This window comes from Haliotis rufescens, unplaced genomic scaffold, assembly GCF_023055435.1.
Source record: "Haliotis rufescens isolate VD_foot unplaced genomic scaffold, xgHalRufe1.0.p SCAF_8, whole genome shotgun sequence".
In the NCBI taxonomy this organism is placed as follows: domain Eukaryota; kingdom Metazoa; phylum Mollusca; class Gastropoda; order Lepetellida; family Haliotidae; genus Haliotis; species Haliotis rufescens.
Genome location: NW_025964372.1, coordinates 29,679,128 through 29,692,012, shown reverse-complemented (window position 1 = coordinate 29,692,012; position 12,885 = coordinate 29,679,128). Strand labels below are relative to the sequence as shown.

Sequence of the window (12,885 nt, the reverse complement as noted above, 5' to 3'; positions counted from 1 at the left end):
AATGTCAAAGTGACTGTGACATATGATAATATGCAAAAACAAAAATGTCACACTCGCTGCACATGGTCGTTGATGCTGGGGCGCCTTGTTCAAGGGGGGTTGTTACAGCTTATGTGGAAATGAAGTGGAGTCTAGTGTTTGCCCCGATCTTTTACCATGTTTGACTTCCATGGCTAATTGTATACTCACTGACAAAAACACATGAGTTGCATACATGTTGGTTAATATATGAAATATAACTCATATTCAAGAGACATTAGATTGGTTTTATGCACAAACGAACATACTGGTATGTTGCGTGAACTGACGCTCATGAACGCATCACATGTGACATCATAGATCCATAACTCGAGATGCACCATTTGTCTCGTGCAGGTATTGCGTGTAAAGTTTGGAAAACACATGCAGCATATTGTGATAAAAATAAAGCTACTGTGGTAACACTTGACTGATTGTTAGTTTTGTCATTAGTGGTACACATTGGAAACGTTTCTTCTAAACATACATACTTCTCTATGTTTCTATGGTTCGCGTTTCTTTAGGAAGTGAGTGTGTATCACATATGTCTTGTGGGCAACAATTTATCAGCCAAGTGAGGAATTTAATTTAAGCTACTGATTATGAGTGAGTGAGTGAGTATGGTTTTACGCTGCTTTTAGCAATATTCCAGCAATATCACGGCTGGGGACACCTGAAATGGGCTTCACACATTGTACCCATGTCAGGAATCGAACCCGGGTCTTCGGCGTGACGAGCGAACCACTAGGCTACCCGACCGCCCTACTGATTATGAAAGCTGGCTTTTATTTAGTGGAAATTTGGTTAAAGTGATTCCTTGTTTGTTGGAATTGCTGCCTCATTTTCTGATCAGGGAGATATTTATATACTTTGTTGCAAAATAAAGTTGGAAATGTGTGTGGGACCAAAATAAAAAAGATTCTGTGAAAGACATTAACACACAAAAATGTAAATAAATAATTGATGTTAACATCTGTGGCAAAAACATTTGGTTTTACTAGACAGAACCAGTTATTTGACATCAATTTTAGTCGACCTTAGTGTTAATGTATGTACTTTTATTAGCAAAGATTACTAAACCAAAAGAAGTTTTACTTGACTCAGGCTTCAGACAAGTGGCTAAAGTCACAGACTAAACCAATACTATCCAATACTAACTAGTGAGTGAGTGAGTTGGGTTTAACGTTGCTTTTAACAGTATTCCAGTATCAAACAGACCGTTCACTCAGATTCTGTAACTATTGTAGTAGTAAGGGAGTTAATGTCATTGAGGATGAATTCCATGTACTCTTTAATTGTAATTTATATTCTGCCCTAAGACAAAAATACCTTGTTAATCTTCCTATGCCTACTCATTACAGTAATTCTCATGTAAATAAATATTCTTAGTAATTATAATGAGCAAACATTATTTCTAGTTTGTAAATTCTTATATTATGCTCACAAAATAATTAATGATAAATTCTGTGCCCTGTAAATGTCATGCTCACATGTCTGTATTTTGGGCCATTGGCCTTTTACTGAATAAACATGTCTGTCTGTCTGTCTGTCTGTCTATATCATGGCGTGTCAGCTTGATGTGGGAGGAAAGCCCGAAGTGATGCAGGTCTCAGATGTTTACCACTTCGGTGAAACCCACAAGCATGGGTATGGTGCTGACAAACCTAGAAACATAATCGGGGCGAAGCGGGATTCGAACCCACAAACATAGGTTTCTGGCGTGCCCAAGGGACGCAACTCTGCACAGCGAATCACGGCGCCTTAGACAACTGGGCCCCCCATGCCCCCCCAATACTAACTAAAATATAACAAATGACCATCTGTTTTGGGAGGAAAGGGTCTGATAATCAACAATAATAGTCAAAACATCTGAATTCTTGGGTAAAAACCCTATTGCTTTAAACTGAATCTGACAATAGAAGATACTACACTTAACACATTGATGACATGGTTTCCAAGTTTGAACAGTTGTCAACTTCTACTCAACCTTAGATCGACAAAAGACAAAGAATCCTGAACAAGACATATCCCCCTTGATTTCCACTCAAAAATCAATAATAATCATTTTGACGAAAGGATCCATCCACGACGACCTAGTGAGCAGCCGATGATGTCTGCTGTCAAACACAAGCCCTTGATGTATGTTGTATCCATATTCATCACCTGTGAATCATACACCGTCCCTCATCTGACACATCGACTACTGCTCACTCTCGTCCTCTGTTCATTAGCCAAGACACAATTACAGGAGAGTATTGATGTTTCCTGTCCAACGTTAGGTCTACTGGGAGGTTAAGGGAGACTGATTTGCTCTCTGACCTAACCCTTGCAATTAAACAAAACTGCTACTACCTCAGTAACGTTGAACAGGGAGCTTCTCAAAACATGCTTCAGAAACTAAAGCTGAACTTTGAAGACAGGACTGACTATTTCAACATTTATATTCCTTCAATGGAACATTTTCGTCCTGCGCCATGATGCTCAAATATATTTATTTTTTTACGAAAAGACAAGGCAAGTCTAGATGACCCTAAACCAAGTCTAGTTTTCTTGATTCCACATGAAAACAGCAGAGGGGGAAAGATTCTATTGAAAAAAATACATTACAATTATTTTAAAGAAATGTTTTCAAAGACTACGTGTTAGTTTTTAGTGCATGTACTACCTTCGTAAGTGAGCTTGTCGTATAGCCCTTTGGTACAGTATTTCAGTCATGTAATGGCACAGTACGTTCGTAAAGCAGATCATATTACTTAATCCACTTGTTGCTTTCTCACTTGCAAGAAATCATTCATCCTGAAAAGCCTGCAGTTTGGGTGATCGGGATGGGAATATCATGGTTAGACAACATACAAAGGAACATCCATCCATACCTTGCCTGCATGCTGTAGAGGACAGAGCACCTCCCGGACAGTGGAAGGTCAATGGTTCAATCACCCGTCGCCATCATACCAAAAGATGTTAAAAGATTGTACTTATTGTTACCCTGCCTGACGATCCGCATTAAGAAGATAAAACAGGAAATGGTCAGCTTCGAGTCAGTATACTGTGTCTGAGTGGGACATACATGTTAAACTGAAGCATGGTTCACACATGATACCAAATGGGGCCGCATCATACCAAAAGATGTTAAAAGATTGTACTTATTGTTACCCTTATTTGAATGGCATGTTTTCCAAATTACTGCTCAAATGCACTTAGATCATGATTGATCTAGTCACAGACTCTCTTGAAGAAACAAGTCTTGCATGTCTTTTAAAAGTTTGTCAAATTTTCTGCTTCTCGGATTTCTTTATTTATAACCCACAGTACAAAATGTTACACAAGCATCCATATGAGTGAGTGAGTGAGTGAGTGAGTGAGTGAGTGAGTGAGTGAGTGAGTGAGTGAGTGAGTGAGTGAGTGAGTGAGTGAGTGAGTGAGCGAGCCAGTGAGTGAGTGAGCAGCAATATTTAGGCGGGGCCCATGTGGGGCATTGAACCCAGGCCTTCGGTGTGACAAGAGTGTTCACATAAAATAATTTAGAATTTAATAACTGCACTCTGATAGTCTGATTAATAACACCTTCTGTCAAGAACATATGTACTGGGTAGCAAAAATGAATCAAGTAAAACATGCTTTCTTGAAAACATTACTTGATATTGAACTCATCACAAAAGATATCAAGCAGCTCTGAAGAACAACAATTTACCACTCAAACTAACCTGACTCCTAATTTGCAAACTAAAACCTAAAGAAACCACTCCCTTTTCAATATCATCTTAAAGATTAAAAATCAAACTGAAAAGTTTCATTAATAATCATATCAATTTGACAATACCATAACAAGAAACACTTAAACTTCCTTTTCGGTTATGAGATGCCCCCGAGGGCACCTGTCTACCTAAGTGGCCCAGAAGGTATTTGTATCACCAACTGCTAGTTTGAGGGGAGGGAACCGGAGGGGATCTGGCCAATTATCTGTCCGGGTGTAGACAAACATTCAACACAGCATCAGGAAGGTAGTGCAAACATTAACCCACAAATAAGAAAATCATTGAAAAAGCCACTCCACTGACCTTGAAGTTTGACCCCATGCTAGAAAAAAGCCCTGAATCTGTGTTACAGTTTCTAGGGAAATACTACAACAAAAGTACATATTTACAATCCTGGTGAAAAAGTGCCTACATCTCAACATGTTTTGTTGGAAGACTTCTTGATGAATCCAATTGACTGTCTGGTCACACAGAGGGATTTGCCAAGATCTCCCTAAATAAACCTTCCCCTTAATCTCCCAGCCACTGTAGTGAGAATTATAAGTAGTTAGCCGGATCAAGGACGTGCCGCATCCCTAAATACTACGATGAAGAGTTGAGATAGACTTAAACATTCCTTGAATTACACATTCATCACAAACAATTATCTTAGTCACAATTTTGACAATTAATCGCATATAAATAAACCATGAATGAAAACAATTACAGATCATCCTTTAATAATTTTTTGTATTTTAACCATTGGTTAATTGTTTAGATGAGTAAATTGAAATTCACGTTAGATTGAAGAGTATTGTTGAATTTTTAATTCACCTCATCATAATCTCGTTATATTGAGATTTGTGTAGAACCTACGGTGAGAGTTTTCCATGTGTTCAGCTTCTCCCAATCACTCTCCCATCAGTGGTCTTCCTCCTCGGTTGTCAAACTGAATTCATCCCCAAAAGTCAGTAGTCCCACACATCCATTAAATCCAACACTTCCATTTTCATCACAAACGTCATATGAAGATTTCGGCCTGGAATCCAGTCTCCAAATCTTGTCAATCTACTAATTCTCATTGATCATCAGAAAACAATTATGAGTCAGAAACGTCTGTCAGATACATAACGGTGATTGCACTTCATCAAATCCACGGTCGTGCACAAAATGTACATACAATGACAGTCAGCTCCACTGCAGGGTTGGAGTCTCCTTCACCCTGTTTAAATTCTATGCATCCTGCACAGTCTCTAGCAGTGAAAGCAAGGGAGCGGAGATAAAGGTAATTTCGTATCTTGTCTCCTGAGCCGAGAGGGGGATTTCTCCCAAGCCATGACTCATCCTAGATAGGCTAAACAACTCAAAGCCGCTACTCCAGTTTTTGAATCCTCACATATTTTTAACACAATGAGTTTCACGGTTTGTTGAATAAGGGTTCAAATTCCACATCAAAGAAAGTTAATGCTATTACAACACAGTAACATATATTTACATGTCGTCAATGTTAATGCATTAACAGAACAGGTCTAGGTAGTGTCCGGGCGTATTTCATAAACACTGCAGGATAACAGTGATTTCGTTCCACACCATGTCTTGAATGTTGAACTTGATCCGAGCATCTAAACATGAGAATTAATGTATATCTTGGGCTTATCCTTCAGCCAGCTGCTCCCAACAATCAGTCACGCATCATGGGCTGCATTCAAAGAGAAGGTCCTCCGACCCCAAAACACCAACCTTTCAATCCAGCCACAGTGATCCACATCCAGACTTGCAAACTTCACATTAAAAAGTCGAATTTAATCGGATGCTAAAAACAAACGATCCAGTCAGGCCCATACTTTGCAAGCTCCTCTCCTCTTCACTGAATATTGGTTAATTTAAAAGTCCTCAAATTAAGTTTGATCCTAAATATTGTACATGCAGCTTGCAAACACTAACTGGTTGGTCTAACTAAGACCTGCGATGGGAGCAGGATCATTGAAGCCCCGATGAGTCATGCCAACTAATAATGCATCCACTATTGATCGATTCTGTGAGGAGCTACCGGAATCGCTTCAGTGTCGCTTCAATATCAATCGCAGGAGGCAGCAAGCATGCTAAACAGTTTTGTACAGCTGAACCAATGCTACATAGCCTAGTTTTTGAGGTAAAACAATGGGAAGACACAGACAGGCTGAGAGTGCGTGTTATATTGTCGACCATGAAATGGTTCACCTAGACGGAGCCATACATCACTTGAATGTACCATCATGCAGTAAATCAATACATAGGAAGTTGCCACCATGGCCTGGTTCACCCCTGCTGCCAGAGTGTCTGTGTGTTTATGTAAATGAGCACAATTAGTACTTTCTCATCATAATGTTTTCTCTCAACACGATTTGCCAAGTCAGCAGAAATTTCCTGCACTGTGAATTGGTCGCAAAGGAAGAGATTTTTTTAAAGGTTCTTTGTTATTGTTTGAAATAATAACACCACTGAGATAAAAGTCAAGCATCCATAATCTGTATACTGATTTGTCATAAAATCTATTTCTGTGGGAAGAGATACACATTTTTACAAAACGAATATTTCCCCCGGTAAGACTGAAAGTACACATGATCTTATTATCAACAGCTATTTCAGCTACCATTCCCAGGGCAATCATCATGAACCAAAGAATAGGTGGATGGATGTCAATGTTTTTGTACACTGTAGATAGACTATCTTAGATTAGAATATAGAATATGCAAAATCACAGCATCTGTAAGTAATCAAACCAGTTCACTTGTCAAACAAAAAAGTGAATTTCTGAGTGAATGTTGTTTTAATGTGTTTTAATGCTAGTTGGCAGTAGTCTATCTTAGATTAGAACATAGAATATGCAAAATCACAGCATCTGTAAGTAATCAAACCAGTTCACTGTTGTCAAACAAAAAAGTGAATTTCTGAGTGAATGTTGTTTTAATGTGTTTTAATGCTAGTTGGCAGTAGTCTATCTACATCATAGTAGCCTTCAAACTAGTGGTTGATAGCATGAGCAACAGTTGATACAATCAGCCAGAAAACTGGTGCATCTGAGAAAACTGATACACAGAAAACAGAAAACTGAATCCTATTTAAGTCAGATCCTAAGTGGGATACTAAGGACCTACTGTGACCCTTTATTATCATGGGAACTAATAAATTATTTGTTTGCTGAATTAAGATAAAAATAAGATAGTGAATCATAGACTTCATTTTCTAATCCTAGGTAGGATATCTATTACATATACGACCATCATATATCTGTTATAGTCATGTAAGCAGTTATCAGTCTATCTCTTTTCTTTGTATCAGATTTGTATATTCGTTTCTGTGTATCAGTTTTCTGTGTATCAGTTTTTTGTGCATCAGTGTTCTCTGTATCAGTTTGCTATGTATCAGTTTGCTGTGTATCAGACCTTGTGTATTAGTTTTTTTGTGTATCGGACCTTGTGTATCAGTTTTCTCAGTATCAGTTTTCTCTGCATCAGACCTTGTGTATCAGTTTTCTGTGTATCATTTTGTGTGTGTATCAGTTTGCTATGTATCAGTTTGCTGTGTATCAGTTTGCTATGTATCAGACCTTGTGTATCAGTTTTCTGTATCAGTTTTTTGTGTATCAGTTTGCTATGTATCAGTTTGCTGTGTATCAGTTTGCTATGTATCAGACCTTGTGTATCAGTTTTTTGTGTATCAGACCTTGTGTATCATTTTTTTGTGTATCAGTTTTCTCTGCATCAGACCATGTGTATCAGTTTTCTGTGTATCAGTTTTTTTGTGTATTAGGCCTTGCGTATCAGACCTTGTGTATCAGTTTTCCGGCCAATTGGACAACTGGATAGAGGTCCCGGACATTGAATGCACATCATCAATACTTGCTAGGTTTGTATAGACTACATTCCTACACCATCCGTAAATACATAGTGCCGATCTGCGGTGGAGTAGTGATGCATGGCTATTTCAAATCAAGTGCTGTAGTGAGGCTGTGCACAATTCATGGATCTGATGTAAACTCTACCGTTTCCTGACACTGAAGCAATGTGTAGAACCGATGGGCACAAGGAAATAAAGCCACTGTAACCGGAGTGCTCATTGGTCAGAATACTCGCTGGAACCTGGCAATGGTAGGAATGGTTGGTTTAAAAATAGTGACTACACCAGAACAAGTATGTTCACAGGTTATGGTGGAACGTAGAGTATACAAAGCCACGAAGTACTGACGATGATGAATGTGGTGTACTGAGTGAACACACTATGACTGTTCCTTGCTAAACATCCTTACTTCCATGGGACATTACCAGTTACCCATAGTGCATCACTTGGGTGCATCATGACAACAGCAGAGCATATGCAATACGTGCATGATCATCATGATCATGGCAATCAACTATTTATCAACTCGACTTTGGATGTTAATAATATTATTAGATGTTAATAATATTATTAAGGGTCTGCGTTATTATCGGTATATCGGTAAAATGAAGTTCATTCTTTCCACACTTCGTATCACAATATAATTTTTTCATGCTCGGGTCATATATATCGGGTGATTTCAAATAGCGATTTTTGTCATGTGTTTAATGTCATATACTTGCCAAATGCCTTCGCTGCCCCGGCGCATGCATCCAAGATGGCTGCGTATTTATTGACTGAGTAAACATCATGTTGTACCAGCATCTTGATTTGTTCCATTTATGAACTTCAATTCATACCTTAATGTATCAGATTGCTTCAGAATTCAAAATTGAGAATTATACAATATATCGTGATACATATTGCAATACAGCCTTGTGCATCGCAAAATATTGTGATAAACTTTAAACCTCCAATACCCATCCCTAATTATTACACAATGAAAATTTATTAAAAAGCATCTTAAGATCTCCAATTCCATGACGTTTATTTTAGATTTTATTATTTCCAAAAACATTTCTAAAATTAAGCAATTTGTCTAGGCTACTGGATGACATTTCCTGTCTTCTAAGAGCCCAGGCATTTGCTTGATTAACATGATTAATGACATTCTAATCAGACCCACATTTTGCGTCATTATGTATCACTGTTTACAGGGTGGCCATACCACACCTCCAGGACATTGGGAGGAAATAATCCCTGCCTCCCCCATCCTTTGTCCTTGTCCTCACTCTACCCCTCCGTGACGCCCCGGCAATCCCCACGCGACCTTCAAAGAGCGTAATTATGACTGTAACTATCCATGTCGGCCAGATGGTCAGTCTGGAAGCCCACTTGGAACCTCATCTTCATCCCCCACAATGGCTGCTGAAAGCACTACACTTGAGGCGATCACTGGCTTTTGTGTCATCTGGAGGAGACTAAGTCGAGCCATTATTCTTCAGTCATTACGCACTGTGACATAAATGAAATAAAGTACTCACAAACCTAATGAATTAATACCACTGTGGGCTAACATTCTCCTTGGTGACCTAAAGAAATAGGTCAACTTCGTTCTTAGCCTTTTCCCAACGTCTTTGTTCTTTTGAAAAGGGTTTCAGACGAAAAATCTGGTAATCACTAGGGCCGTTACGATTCACTCGCGTATTCAGTGAATCGAACTGTATCCATTCATGAATTGAATTCGTTATTCGTTGCCACTAGAATCGAATATTTATGAATATGCAATCATGTGCATTTACATACCCTGTACCTAAAATGTCCATAAGAACATATGATATGCATAGGTTTCTATAAACATGATAAAGACAACACTCTTATAATATTTAATTTGACAGGAATTTGGTCACTGGTCATTGTAGCATTTGAGCAGATACTAAGACTAAGTACCTGGACAAGTGTAGTATGTAAATGTATAATATAGATAATTAACAAACCATGTCAAATAATTTATGTTGTTGTTGCCTCACTGAACATGCTGAATATGACAAATAATACATCAACTGCTGACTTATTATTGTATTCGTGAATTAATATTCGTATTCATTACCCTATATTCGTGATATGAATTGTATTCACCTCATAGGTTATTCGTTGCAGCCCTAGTAATCACTAATTACACCTACCATCCTCTTCACATGAGAGTGACGGTTTTCTGTCACAAATGCCATCATCCACGGGGTTAGACACAATGATTACTTATCTATATATCGATGGTCATAAAGTGTGAAATTGACAGTTGTAATTGGTCTGAAATGGCAGGTCAGGTGCTGGTTCCTGGTTCCTAATGCAGAGTGAGTATGGTTTTATGCCACTTTTAGCAATATTCCAGCAATATCACGGCAGGGGACACCAGAAATGGGCTTCATACATTGTACCTATTTGGGGAATCGAACCCGCGTCGAGCGAACGCTTTAACCACTAAGCTACCCCACTGCCCTTGGTTCTTTGTTCCAGAAGAGTGAGTGAGTGAGTTTGGTTTTACGCCATTTTTAGCAATATTCCAGCAATATCATGGCGGGGGACACCAGAAATGGGCTTCACACATTGTACCCATGTCGGGCTTCGAACCCGGGTCTTCGGCGTGACGAGCGCATGCTTTAACCACTAGGCTACCCAACCGCCCCTGTTCCAGAAGAGAAGTAGTTGTTATTCATGATGAACTCTGAATCACCAATGTTCTAGCAATCTACCCATAGCCTGTAATAAAGTCTGGACCAGACAAACCAGTGCCTGAAAGCATGAGGAAAGACCCACACCACTCAGTGAGTGAGTGAGTGAGGTTTTATTACCGCTTTAGCAATATTCCAGCAATATCACGGCAGGGGACACCAGAAATGGGCTCCATACACTGTACACATGTAGAGAAGTGAACCTGGATCTTAGGCGTGATGAGCGAACGCATTACCCACTTTGCTACCCTACTACCCCCTACACTGGAGCATGAGAACACACACATTAACAAGACCTACTTTTCCATTTTGTTTACCGCCTACGATAAACATACGTTACCATAGTTGCTGGGGACCAACTTTTCCCTGGAATCCCCACAAGGAATGACAGAAGGCCTGCTAATATGTAAGGAAGGGCTTAGCGTGCTGATGGTATTGCCAAAGTCAGACACAAGTATGCAGAAGTGTATTGAAATATTTATCAATATTTATGTCTAGAATTCCTCAGATGACCAAACCTATCCGACTTGTTGGTCAGGGAGTGTTCGCGAAGGACAGTACGTTTCAGTACCAGCTGACCTGTTGTGCCGTCCTTAGTCTATCCCTGAATATTGTCTTTTCAGGAGTTTACATCCCTGAGATCCAGACAAAATGTGTATTTGCGTAATATACACAAAACAAATCACCATTATCTGATTAAATACACATTAAATTTAAAAAAACATAAAAAAACCATTGTTTATTATATTGTAATATATTGACTATCCAAAGAAAACTATAAATACCTTTCGTGAGTGAGTGAGTGAGTGAGTGAGTGAGTGAGTGAGTGAGTGAGTGAGTGAGTGAGCGGGCGGGCCGGTGAATGAGTGAGTGAGTGAGGTTGGTTTTTTTAGCAACATTCCAACAATTTAAGGTCATCACATTTCAAACAATGTGCTAAGGTTTCAAATCTGGAAAATCTAGATTCATCAGCACAGGTTCTCTAAGATTTTCTAACCAAGTCAAATATATAAACTACACAAAACTTACCACTCAAAACAAGTTAAGGATCATAAACAATTGGAAGGCTGTGCATTGCAATACCCAGAAGCCATGACGGATAGACCAGTCGTAAAAAAAATCGGTGTTCTTCAACTTCTTTGGAGTTGCATATATCAACTTGGGTTTTTACAAACATTCCAGTTCTCATGATAAACCTAATGCGATAACAAGCTCTATGTACTCAATCCAATGAACTAAATTCAAAATAATGCCTGTATTTCTCTGGCACCACCACTACACACAGAATACACGCACATTGTCTTCCCTGGTTAGGACATACACAGCTCCATATTCAACACACAGGCCCCAAGAGCAATGAACCTTTAAGAGTCATTTCAGCTAGAATCCCTTAGGCACCCTCACATCAGAATGCCTATATTCTGGCATCTGTATAACCTACACCATTTGCTGTGCAGTAACTCAATGTCTGCCACCAGAATATCTGGATATCTCAGGCAATGAATTATTATTTTTGGCTAATTGACAGATCACAATTAAAATCAACAACAAAAAATAATTTTTTTACAGGCAATACATGCAGGATGATAAGCAAACAAAAGACTAAGCAGTTTCACAAATGAAACTAAAAAAAACTTTGTGGCTTTTGGTCCAGGTCAATCAAATCTGTTATCAAATTAAAAGTATTGCCTCGGTAACGCATGATACCATATCTTTGCATGAAGTGAGAGCTGTTCCACTAACCTCATAAACAGCAAGGACATTACAAATTAAATGCCCTATTTCAAATAAAACAAATGATTATAGGGATTAAATCATAAATTATCATCTCTAAAAACATTTGATTATTCCTTCATCTTGAAAGAGAGTGAAATATAAAGGCCTCAATTTCAAATTATGCAAATCTATCTTGAAACTGACACTCTTAAATTTCCTTTGTTCAAAAGCAAAGAAAATGTCAGCTTGGCATCTTATTATGGATAGAACTGTTCAGGTTTCCTAGAACTTGATTATTTCCAAGCTGCTCTATGAGGGCTGTATTTTGGATTCCAAAAAAAATAGGTCCCCAGTAGCCTAGCTTCCATCTCACAAGAGGCAGTCCTAGACAAATTCTACAGTCAAATTACCAACATTCTGCAGCTAAAATCTATGGAAAATTCTCCGTTTAAAAACATAACGATTTCCTCCTCAAAATTAATACAAACACATTTTTCAAAACGTTGAATCCAATTCCAAAAACAAAATAATTCCACAAACTGTCATTATACACGGTTTTTGTTGGATAAGACATAAAATTATGCAAATAATTATGCATTATGTCACAAGACCGTTTGAAAGTGTGAATTTCCAATTTCGTTTTATTGCAGGATTCATATTTTGTTTGTTTAAATGTTTTGGCATCATTCAAGTGCAAAATTTTGTAGAAAAGCTTGAAAGTAATGAAAATTGGTGAAGTGATTGATAAAAACAAGGCAAATTCCTCAACTTTTCTGCAATTCTGCAGTCAGTTACATTTTCTGTAAGAAAAGCTTGAAAGTAATGAA

General features: G+C 38.4%; 1 protein-coding gene across 6 annotated transcripts in view; it reads right to left on the bottom strand.

Annotated features, from left to right (window-relative positions):
* LOC124145558 (rap guanine nucleotide exchange factor 1-like) overlaps positions 1-12,885 on the bottom strand; it is a 139,317-nt gene that overhangs the window by 111,848 nt on the left and 14,584 nt on the right. For 2 of the 6 annotated variants that reach the window (XM_048389918.1, XM_048389916.1), the window contains exon 1: positions 4,587-5,865. The exons of 1 other annotated variant lie outside the window; for it this stretch is intronic. The gene's annotated coding sequence lies outside the window, so the exon portion shown is untranslated. Of the gene's footprint in view, positions 1-4,586; positions 5,868-12,885 lie in introns of those variants that run through there. 3 more of the 6 variants (XM_048389915.1, XM_048389914.1, XM_048389922.1) reach the window with 3 other exon arrangements.